The 9,678-nt window shown below is 38.1% G+C and overlaps 1 long non-coding RNA gene across 2 annotated transcripts in view; it reads left to right on the forward strand.

Annotated features, from left to right (window-relative positions):
* The window catches only part of LOC132681409 (uncharacterized), a 95,962-nt gene extending 86,685 nt beyond the window's left edge, over nucleotides 1-9,277 (forward strand). The window contains exon 4 of one of the 2 annotated variants that reach the window (XR_009611047.3): nucleotides 8,561-9,277. This is a non-coding gene — a long non-coding RNA (uncharacterized LOC132681409). The remainder of the gene's footprint in view (nucleotides 1-8,560) is intronic. The other variant, XR_009611048.3, reaches the window with a different exon arrangement.
* The last annotated feature ends 401 nt before the right edge of the window (nucleotides 9,278-9,678 follow it).

The raw sequence follows: 9,678 nt of genomic DNA on the forward strand, positions 1-9,678 counted from the left end.
AACTATATGTAGGAAGCTATGAAAATACCTCTCCAAGATAGCTGCCCATTCTGTACACTCAGAATAAATTGAGAGGGCCCTTTCTTACTGCAGCATGCTATTTTCCTGCAAACCTCCCACTCACTATAAGCCAGAACAGCCTTCAACTACTGGAAACTAGCTAGCAGCCCAAACTGTAGCTTTCTCACACCAAATGGCAAATTAAATTCAGGAATTCTCAGAGGAGCAATCAAGAGGTTTTTATAATGGACTCCTTTGTGCCTGCCCTACAGCAATGTTGGTACGGTAAAGAATAATCTGGTGGAAGAAGTCTACAAGGGACTCCAGGATATCTTTATCCTCCTGGGAATTCAAAGACTTTATTCACAACTTCTCTGAGACTGCCCATAATGGGAGAGAGGTGATTCCCAAAAAGGAAATCATGGTCTAGTTAAGAAAAAGCAGGCTATGCTGGGTGGCTGGAGTCTAGCCACAACTTGGATATTGAGATCACTTTCTTATCACCTACAGCCTCTGGTTAGATGCTCTCAGTAGCCCAGTGAGAAAGTAATGCTAAGCATTATGATCCTCATTTTCCACCAGAGGAAATGCAGGCAATGATAGGATATGTGACCTAGTTTATCAGCTGGTATGGGACAGAGCAGTACGGGAACCAGAGCCTTCTGACTCACAGTTTATACTCATTAAATTGAAGATCAGTATAACTAGGAGGGAGGGGGAAACAGTAATATTTCCTAATGCCTTGGGGGAAAATGATCTTCATCCACAAATTTAACCAGCCTGAGAAATAGTCCCCAGCCCTTTGCACTTATCTAGGGTCATGGAGAAAAACTGGGAGGTAGAACCAAATTCCACTTGTTGTGTGATCTTTGATAGGAAATATAACTTCTCTGGGCCTCAGCTTTCCTCACTTATAAAATGTGAAGAACACTTTTCTTGATTATCTTTAGATTTATAGAGGCAACAAGATATAAAAGTACAGGTGCAAGTTCTTCAACAAAGCACCAAAGGCCCTTTATAGTTGTAAGCCTCAGTATGACCTGCCAGTCTGCTAATACACAATTACACGCTGGAGGCACAATTGAGGTTTTCATTATATTATTTTTTCCAAGGCACAGTTTCTTATGAACTTGCTCTACTTTTGTTTTTCCCCCTTTAACCTAGGGTAACACATATGAACTCATTAGCCCAAAAAGTATAATTTTCATTTACAGCAGCCAACAGTCTGTTCTAAATGGCAAAATTCAAATCTCATTTACTGTGCATATCCCTTGTACACTAAATTCTACCATGAATATGACGATGACGTGGCTCAGCACTCACAGAATGTGGATGATTTGAGGGAGTTAATTGATAGTTGATCTCAGGTAAAGCCAGGACCCTTTGAAGGCTTTTGTCTTTTTCCAAGAATGCTTTATAATAACTTAAGCAAAGAACTCAGGTTTTGTAGCCAGGCCAATGTGGGTTCAAATCCTAATATAGGCTCTTGTTGGCCATTTGATCTAGAGCCACTCACGTAAGTTCTTGAGTCTTCATTTCCCTGTATACAAATTGGGAATACAAATACATAGTTCACAGTACTATTGTAAGACTTGGAGATAATGTATGTAAAATACCTAGTACCCCAAGCAGGAGGTCATCATCACTACCATATTACTATTATTATTATGTGGACAATATTGTTTAATCCTCACAATATTAAAAAATACTTACTGTTTTCAACAGATGTAGAAATTGGATCTTAGAGGATTTAAATCACTTGCTTAAGATCAATGACTAAATAGTACCCTTGAGATCTGTGTTCTGTGAGAGCACACACTCAACACTCAACTATGCCATCATTGTTATGGTTAACGTTATTGCATTTCCCTCAACTTTCTTATGGCGTATATCTGACAAAAGGTCAGGGAAAAATCTGGAGAGCACATGATGCAACAGCTCACTCTCTGGATGGTATTCAGCAGTATGGGAAAAGAGCAGGTTACTGGAGTTAAGAGAATAAGTCTGTCTGCCTCTTCCGAGTCACGTGACCTTAAAGACGTCTTCTGCTGAGCTCTAATATCCTCATGTGCAAAGTGAGTTTAATCCTCAGGACTCCATGGCATAGCTTTAAACATCAAATATGGAAGTGTGTGTGACAATCCTTTGTGTAGTGTAAAATACTACATGATCATGTTTATGTGAATTGTTTTAGTTCATGGGCCGCTACCATGGGCCAAGTCATAAAGGAATGTCTATAGAAGCTGCTTTACCCTGTTGTAGAAAGTGAGGGAAAACATTTCTGGCTCCACTAAAGGAAACACCTACATCAGCTTTACCCCACTGTTAATGACACAGAAGAGCATCCAATCCAAAGTCTTATACCTGCATGTGCAGGATGTGAGTCCAAGTCTTATGAAAATAGTAAATGATAAACTGCTTAATCAACATATCTCCCCAAATCACAGAATACAGAGTTAACAATATAGGAGGTAGATGTGATTAGCCCTGTGTAATCATGTTATTTAAACATTTCCTTAAAGTCAACTCTATACAGTGTTTTCATGGCCTCAATATTGCCACCAATTTTCTCTTCCTGTCAATTATCATGTAAAACTAGAAAAGATGGATTTGACTCTCCTAGGCACCAATACCCAAAGCTCTATCTTTCTGTCACTGAAAACACATAGAAGCTTGGAAAGTTAGGCGAGACTGATCAGACGGTAGCCAGAATGAGAGTTATTTGGCAGGCCTTACAATTCATGTAACAGCTGTGTGAGTACTTGCTCCTTGAGAAGCCATACTCTGGAGAGGTGGGCAAGAACTTACACCTGCATGACCTGGTTTAATAATCAACCTAATTAGTATTGACCAAAATTGCCCATCCTAGCTGATGAAAAGGTAGTTCATGTCACAGTTGGCCACTCAAAACAGGCCTCTTTTCTAAAGCCCCTCCTTAGGTTTTTCTGGGGATCAATGTGCATATTTCAACTTCTTTCTAATGAAGCACATTGGGGTGTACACGCTACAGGTGTGAAGTCCTAACTTAGTAAAGGGAACAATTATCATGTGGTATTTGTGACAGGGTTCTCTGTCTGCAAGAAACTAGTCTGGTAATAACAATTAATGGAATAACCTATGGACTCCTTGTGTGAGACACTAGATGGACATGCACAGTACTGCAGGGTATAAAACAAGGTATCATCATGCATGTTAAAGTATCTAGTATACTAACAGATCTTTAATTGTGGGAGCTGAATAATGTTCTTCCGAAGACTAGGAAAAACTATGCTCTGCACCCCTCCACATAAGACCATATGGACAGATAAGCACCATCACCACATGATAAACTACAGGAAGGCAGGGCTATGTCCATGTTGTTCAGTATTCATCCCAGGTGCTTAGTACAAGTGGCTGGCATACTGCAGGCTGTTTATCAACACTGATGAATGAAAGAAGTCAGTAAAGGTAAGCTAGCTATCCAGAATCAGAGGCTAACATTTGGAGTAATGTACCAGTTCCTGAGAAAGAAATTTGTTCTCACCTGCTTTATTTAGCTTTAATGTTTTATCCAAGTATTAACTATGTAAGAACTTACCAGGGCATAGAAAGTATTGTGGGCATAGTGAGATTTCCAGTTGGCCTATGAAACTGATAAAAGAAGATCCCAAACATTCACTGTGAGCTTGTCTCTCCATCCTCCTGCCCGAATCCCAGCTTCAGGTGGTTGTATCTACATGGCAAGGTCTTATTCTCACAACTGCTCTTACTACATGGATCCATTGTACCAATTTCTTACACAACTGCTCTAACTACATGGATCTATTGTACGAAATTTTTTTTAGGCAATACAAATTTAAAAATAAACGTCAATAATACAAACACGTTGAGACTAAAAAATTTGACCAAGATGGTGTAAGAGTTGGAATGAAATATTTAAGAATAGAGTTTAGGAGCAAGCCTTTCTTTTGTTTGTTTGTTTGAAAAATGTAGCAATAGCTGAACTTTTCCAGCTTAAGTTAATATTGGTCAGCTAGTTAATCCCTTATTAGACAGAGTTCAGACTCTATAGTTAAATCTAATAATTACGATTATTATGATCTACAGTATTTACCCATGATTAATAATATTCTGCTCACACATTAATATGTGAATATTTAGAAAGTATTTCTTCTGTGTGAAATGTTCACAATCATTGAAAATAATTATTTGCTGTCAGAAAGACTAGAGAAGATAAATAATCTTTAAATGCTGATAATCCAATTCTCTAAGCCAATCTTCGCCTTCACTATACCCAAGAATGCTTATGCAATTTTCTTGCTAAGAAACCAGGTAATTTCAGAACTTCGGCATGCATAGGATTCTCCAAGAGGGCTGCTTAAAATGCAAACTCTCTACCCATAAGACTCCCATTTAGTATCTCTGAGAACAAGGAGCCCAAGACTATTTTAAATCATCATCCCATTGGATTCTGATTCACTAGGTTAAGGCCTAGTCATGGATTTATTTTTTCACTGCCTATTTATTCTAGTCATAATTTTGGAAGACAATCAATTCATAAGTGTTCCAAAATTACAGTCAGAAAATTATGGAGAAAATTAATATGGGATATGTATAAAAGGAGTAGGAAAAGAAGAGTCTGGGACAATTAATTGTTCCTTCTTAAAGAGCATGGGACTTGCATAATTTAAAAAAGAATGAAAGTCTTTTCAGAGAGAGTTTTGCTTTTATTTTTTGTTCTAAAAACTTAGCTTTATTTGGGGCTGGGAAAGAGTATTTTGCCCACCAAAAGATTACAAAGAATTGGGAGAGACAATCAAGTAAATAATTGTATAATATATAAGAAAACAGTACTTGAAAAAGGAGATTTACAATAAACATGTGTTGAATAAAATGAACAAATGCCTTAACTAATGAATAACTATAGTAGCTTACGGGAAGAAATATATTTTTACAGATATTAGAATTTTCCATTTGATAAAGCTGTGTTAATACTAACTCTGGGATCCATTCTGTGAAACTATATTAAAGGTGACAACACATCTATTTTAAGTTTTTAGCTAGTAGTCCTTTTATACTAAGTAGCAGAAACTCCAATTAAGAGTCATTAGCATTGGGTTACCTGGGTAGCTCAGTCGGTTAAACGTCCGACTTAGGCTCAGGTCATGATCTCGTGGTCCGTGAGTTCGAGCCCTGCGTCGGGCTCTGTGCTGACAGCTCAGAGCCTGGAGCCTGCTTTGGATTCTGTGTCTCACTCTCTCTCTGACCCTCCCCCCATTGATGCTCTGTCTCTCTGTGTCTCAAAAATAAATAAATGTTAAAAAAAATTTTAAGAGTCATTAGCATATGCACACATTAAAAAAAAAGACAAACATAGACCACAGATTTACAAAAGTGAGAAGACCAAGAGTAGGTTTTTTTTGACTTTAGGTACAGCTGGATTCAGGTGTGAGCACAAAAGTTGCTTTTTTTTGGGGGGGGGGGGTTCTTTTCTTTTCTTTTTCTTTTTTCAAAATTCCAGCTCTCCTATCTCTACTCCACTTTTCTTTGCCACTCCATTCTCAAGCAAGCTAGCCTCCCTTTTCTTGGTGACAAAAAGGCTGCCATTAGCACCAGATTTATAACTATCCTACTAATACTTTTAGCAGTAGAAAGAAAACAAAGCACTTCTATTCTGATAGCTCAACAAACTTCCCTCCAAATGAGCTCTGATTGGACCTGATTAACATGATACAGGCCACACTTCCATCGCTGAATCAATCACTGTGGCCAAGCACACGGGCTTAGGCCTGAGACACAACTACCCCTAGAATCAGAACGTGGCTAGCCACATCTGAACAACATGAACTGAGAAAGGAGGAATGTTAGTTCTCAAAGAAAACTTAAGGTAAGATTCACTATATACAAGTCTACTACAGATACTGTCAAACCAAAACCCCTCTGAACCAAGAGAAATGGACTTTATAGAAAAACTCATGTAAGAGAGTAAGTGCATTCTTTATGGCATTCCTGGGTCAGAGGCATGTATAAATACCTTTGTAATTAAAAAAGAAGACAATAGTGACAAAATACTTTTCAAATGTTAAGAACATTCAGTTTGGGATGGTTCTTTGCAATCCTACATTGAGACAGGATAAAGGTTCATACAATTTTAGACCCAGAAGGACCTTAAAGACTACGTAGTCTCATTAACTGAGTTGCAGATGAAACAAGAGAAAATTTCATCATTTGGTTCCTTTCTACATGTCCATTTCTATCTCTCACCATTTAATCCTTTTTTTTTTTTTTTTTTTTTTAACTATCTAACCCTCAACTGTCCAATGCAGTGGCCATGTCACTGCAGAGCACTTGAAATGTGGCTAGTTTGGATTGGGGTATGGTCTAAGAAGAAAATACACAGAGAATTTCAAAGACTTAGTATGAAAAGGTCATGTAAACTCTCTCAGTATTTTATAGATTACACACGGAAATGATAATATCTGGGATATATTGGGCTAAATAAGATACATGAATTAATTTCATCTATTTCTTTTTACTTGTTTAATGTTACTAGTAGATAATTTGAAATTATATATGTCGTGTTTGCCTATATGACTCATATTTGTGGCTCATGTTAGGTGAGCACTGTTCTCTCCACAACTGCCTTTGAGTAGCTAGAACGTGCCGTACTCTTTCTAATCTCATGGTTACTGCACATATTGTTACCGCTGCCTGGAACGCTCCTCCTCAGGTTCTGGCCTAAGGCATCTCTTAGGAAGACTTTCCCTGACAGTTCTGTGCCCTTGTACCTGTTCACACAGCTCATTGCCATCACTGTGTTGTTACCATTTGCTTAACTGTCTACCTGCCAAGTCCCTTGAGATCAGGCACCAGGTCTCCCTTGCTCATGGCTGTTTCCTGAACTCTGGGCCTGGCACACAGTAAGCGCTTGGTAAGTAGTTACTGAACTACTGCTGGAGAAGGGAGGTTAAGTTACTGTCTTAATTGTCCAAGAAATGTGTCCCCCCCTCTCCTCCAGGAATAAGAAGTGTATCCCAGACAAATCTTCTCGAACTCAAGATCGTTTTCTTCACTCCTAAATGGAAGAATTGGTTCATTTGTATTTTTTTTCCTCGAAGGTGACACAATAGAGGGGTTTTGTCATTAGAGAATCGAGACGCTCCTTTGATGCAATCACAGTAGCAGGCTGCACAGCTAATAGATACTTCAATCAAGTGGCTTGTGATCTAAGCATCAAGACAAGCAGCTATCATAACATTTAAAACACACCCTATATTTACTTTCCAGCTTTTTAATTATAAAATCAATGGAGTGTTAATGATTTAAGCATTAGCTTGCTCACTGGGAATTCCCAAACTCCTCTTTTTGAGGCGTAAATTTCTAAGTTGCTCAATTTACCCAATTTATCAGAACAGTTTCCATTAGAAAATATGAATATTTAATGAGAAGAAAACGGGCACAAGCCACTTCCCTTAAGCATCTAACGACTTACCGGAATAAATGAAATATATTAATGAAATACCTCATTTACTATTTCCATCATGGAACAATCATCTGCAGATGTCTCTAAACATTGTCCCTTGCTTTACACTAGAGCTGGATTTTTGTTGTGTCTATTTGGTTGCAGATTTTTGCTTGTTTACTGGGCAATCAAGGGACATCAGCAAAGTAAAAGGGTGTATCCCTAGATGTGAACCACTGCAAAAATATTTTAAAGTTTTCTCAAACCTCAGTCACACTGTTTATTCATACCAGACCCAGTGTGAATGAAATAAATGAGATATGTGTGTGTGTGTATGTAAGAGGTTGGTTCATACATCACTGTGTGCCCTGAATTTTGTAGCTTGAAAAGTGACTTCACATGCTTTATCGCATTGTCCCTCAGTGAAAGTTATCATTATTTCCAGTTTACAGAGGAATCAACCCAGGATTGGAGAAGTAACATGCTTGCCCCAGTACCAGGACCAAAACTTGGTGCAAGAGTTAAAATTTTCTCTCTTTGCTCTTCCCAAAACCTTCCTGATATATGAGCATCTTAAAAAGAATTTGCTTTCACAAAATTTCTAGTTGCCATCTTGATTTTATTATTTGCCTCTTTTTCATTCAACCCAGAGTGCTTGGCAAATAGTAAGTACTCATTAAATGTTAGGTATATTATTATTCTTTCTTTTAAAGTGAATTACTAAATAGAAATCAGAATTCTTTAAAAGCTGGATTCTGTTGCACTAAGATTTCACTGTATTACTGTCTTTTTAAGACATGTAACTAGACTTTATCCCATGGCTCCAAATTTGTATAGTCTGTCTCTCCATGGTTCTATGATGCTCTAAGGCAAAAGGCAAATTCTTCTAGTAATGTCAATAGCAAAGGTCCTTTACAATTGTCCTAATTTAAAGCCCTAATTGTCTCACTAAAGCCACTATAATGGTGTCAATTAGTACTAATTCTTCTTTCTGGGCCAGTGGGATGGTAAATTTCATGCTCTTTGGTTTCAAGTAATGTTGGTTTGTCTATTTTCACCAGCTTTTTTCATCTTTCTAATTTTTTTCACTTTCAATTTTTAACTCTTCTCTTTCCACAGAAGAGCACTTAAAACCTACTTTCACAATCCTCTAACAATTTCCTTGATCCCCAATTCCTGACAACGTCATCAGAACTGAAGAGAGGCCCTGAAACAACATTTTCCATCCACAGAAAAGACCACCTAAATTTTTTTTTTTCATTTTGCCTAAAAATACTGTGCGTTGTTTTTTTTTTTTTTTTTTTTTTTTTTTCATGTAGATAAATGGATCCTAATCACGGTACTCTAACAGCAGCATTTGATCTTCTGGTTCAGGTTAGATGTACATTCACCCTATAGCCAGTCTGGTTTGACCAAAAAGAACAAGATTCTCCAAGTGGAAGCCAAGCAGAGAAATCAGAGACCAAGAGGGAACACTAAGAGGAATGGGACCAGAAAGCTTTGGTTTTAGAAGCTTCTCATTTCTCAGGCATCTGGGTGGCTCAGTCACTTAAGCATCCAGCTCTTGATTTCAGTTCCGGTCATGATCTCATGGTTTTTATTTCGCGCCTCGAATCGGGTTCTGTGTTGACTGCATGCAGCCTGCTTGGGATTCTGTCTCCCTCTCTCTGCCCCTTTCCTGCTCTCGCTCTCTCTCTCTCTCAAAATACATAAACATTAAAAAAAAGTTAAAGAAAAGAAGCTTCTCATTTTTTCAGTGAATGTTAGAGTATCTGATGTGTGGGGAAATAGCACCAGAACAGTCTTCCCTCTCTAGAGTTGTAGAGCATAGCGTTTTAGAAATGAAACTCTGTATTGCCTCCTTTGTCACTAGTGACAACTGGCTGTAATGGCCTGCTTTTGTTTGTTACACTCATTTGTTATAGCTACTATTAGTTTGTTACAGCCAGTATTAGTCACTTTATTACAGATAGTTTGGTGCCAAATAACTGTACCAGTTAGCTCATTGTTGCCAAATGATACTAATACTTCATTGGCTATTTACAATAAGTTTATTTTTGGCTCACTAAAATCCAAAACCAGTGTTTGTAATCTGCAGGCATTTCTCTTCTACGGAAATGGAGGTTCTGACATCTGGACTCGTTCCCTCCTGACCAATGCTGCCCACTGTTTGTGGCTAGACCCCAATCACATGGTCATACGTGCAGCAAGGCAGGATGGTATGTAGTCTGCTTATG

The sequence above is a fragment of the Panthera onca genome, chromosome A1 (assembly GCF_046562875.1).
Source record: "Panthera onca isolate mPanOnc1 chromosome A1, mPanOnc1 haplotype 2, whole genome shotgun sequence".
NCBI classification, from domain to species: Eukaryota; Metazoa; Chordata; class Mammalia; order Carnivora; family Felidae; genus Panthera; species Panthera onca.